The sequence below is a fragment of the Sardina pilchardus genome, chromosome 10 (assembly GCF_963854185.1).
Source record: "Sardina pilchardus chromosome 10, fSarPil1.1, whole genome shotgun sequence".
NCBI lineage: Eukaryota > Metazoa > Chordata > Actinopteri > Clupeiformes > Clupeidae > Sardina > Sardina pilchardus.
This window is the reverse complement of record NC_085003.1, coordinates 32,023,690-32,026,189: the sequence shown is the minus strand read 5'-3', so window position 1 is coordinate 32,026,189 and position 2,500 is coordinate 32,023,690. Positions and strand designations below refer to the sequence as shown.

At 44.1% G+C, this 2,500-nt stretch overlaps 1 protein-coding gene across 1 annotated transcript in view; it reads right to left on the bottom strand.

The window, feature by feature from the left end:
• The window catches only part of gjd1a (gap junction protein delta 1a), a 24,268-nt gene that overhangs the window by 1,901 nt on the left and 19,867 nt on the right, over positions 1-2,500 (bottom strand). The gene's annotated exons all lie outside the window — the stretch shown is intronic.

Genomic DNA, 2,500 nt, shown 5'->3' with positions numbered 1-2,500 from the left:
ACAGAAAGTAAGGGAATGATAAGAAAAGCAAAAGATGAAACACGAGAGACAGAGGGCAATAGGAAGACAGCACAACAGATAAAGGAAGGGAGGGGTAGACAAAACGCTAAGGAACAAAAGAGAATGCAAAGGAATCCACAGAACCAGCGAATTAGAATGTTAATGACGACTGACACGTTACAAAACATAGATAAAAAGAGAGAAAGATGAAGAGAAAGTGTGTCTGAATGTGTGTGTGGGAGAGGTAGAGAAAACATGAAAGAGTAGTCTCCAGGGAGATCGGGGGGGCACAGGTGCAGATGACGAGGAGCGTGATTCACAAACAAACGTGTGTTTTCCTTCGCTTCTCTTTTTTTCCCACCCCTTCCCCGCGCCTGACACTTTTGAAGAGGAATGACAGCAGCCGCGGGCAGGGAGCTGTGACCCGTGGCCTTCACCCGCTCTCCCAAAGCTGACAGAGTAAGCGCTCGCTGCGGCTCCCATCACCACCCATCTTCTCTCCGCGCGAGCCGCGGCGTCATGGGAAATGTACTCTGGCACGGCGCTCCGTATGCAATAGGATGTCTGTTTATCTCCGTGTAACTGATATCTGAATGGATCTCTCTCTCTCCCTCCTCTCTCTCTCTCTCTCCCTCTCTCTCGCTCCCTCTCTCTCCCTCTCGTCAGAATTCTGCTGACAGTGGTGGTCATCTTCTTTCTCCACTTTATCTTCTTCTCTCTCCATTTAATTCAAGACAGCTTCATTGGCATGAACATCACAGCAACATTATTGTGAAAGCTCAATTACATACACAAATAGAAGGACAAATCTGTTTAACAGAAGAGGAAAATTAAGTAAACATTGACATAAAACAAAAACAACTATTATTATTATTATTATTAATAATAATAATAATAATAATAATAATAATAATAATAATAATAATGTCTCTCTCTCACAAATACACACACACACACATTTCAATTCTTTTCAACTCATGTGAGCTCAGCTGGCATGGTAAATATTTTTTACATAGCCAAAGCAGAACACAAGGTTCACGTACAGAATGCAGAGATATGGCAAACATATGTCACTCTCTCTCTCACACACTCTCTCTCTCACTATCTCTCTCTCTCTCTCTCACTCTCTCTCTGTGTGGGGGGTGTGTGGACCTGAAGGTGTGAACATTTGTCAATAAATCAAATTTCATAAAGAGCAATTAGCCACGGTCATCACTGTCACAAATGTGGCTATGGGCTTACTAGTGCATGAAAGACACCTGGTTCAGTCAAAACTGAACACATAAACATGTAAGCATCAGTATGTGCACGGATGCATGGACATGTATGTGTGTGTGTGTGTGTGTGTGTGTGTGTGTGTGTACATGTGCATAGGGGGATATACAGTATGCACGTGTGTGTGTGTGTGTGTGTGTGTGTGTGTGTGTGTGTGTGTGTGTGTGAAAGAGAGAGAGAGAGAGTGCATGCATTATGGTGTGTGTATGTGCATGCATGTGTGTATGCATGTGTTTGACTACATGTGTATAATGTAAATGTAAATGCATGTTTATGCATGATTCTGTGCATCTGCCAGTGTGTGAGTCCATGTGTGTGTGTGTGTGTGTGTATGTGTGTCTGCGTGTGTGTGAAAGAGCCTCTTGGCTGCTTGAGCAGTGTGGCTAAGGGATGGAGATGTTTCGCTCCAGATAGCAGGCTCACGTGAGGCAGTCCAGGCACGAGGGGGCCAGGTGCAACTGGAGGAGGTGCCACTGCCCCAACTTACTCCATCACATCAACCTTCAAGCGCTCTGCTTCATGTGTGTGTGTGTGTGTGTGTGTGTGTGTATGTGTGTCTGTCTGTCTGTATATGCGTGTGTGTGTGTGTGTGTGTCAACCTTCAAGCCCTCTCTTTCTCAATGTCACAGTTATTTGGTGTGAACGAGAGGAATGGAGAGTGGGAGTCATTATGCTTTCGTAATAAAAAAAATGAAGGATTTGCGATGTTGGCAGAGCATCTCAGTGTAAGTGTGGGAGTGTCAGGGTTCAAGCTTGAACGTCTGTGTGTTTTTCCGTCCAATATTTTCATTCAGTGTTTCACGTCATGTACAAAAAAAGGGTTTCGATGTGGCCAACAAGGCAGACTGCACAACACAACTGGCACGTAAATGCAATAAGACAAACAAAATGCACAAACAACCAGAAACACACACACACACACACACACACACACACACACACACACACACACACACACACACCTTTCAAATGTCAAATCATTTACAGCAACATTTTAGAAATCTGATACCACCACTAGCACATTTCCAGATTCAGTTCTAGATGAGCAGAATCAGTGGCATTATGCAGGTCATCTCACATCGATCTGCAGGAGACTGGAGATTACTATTCTTTAATACTGTATAAGTCGCTGTCACCAAGTAACTGCAGAATCCTCAGCCCTGTGAGTCCTCTGATTGGATGTGTGGAGATGTTCTTGCATGTGTGATGAGTCTGATGTCTGAGG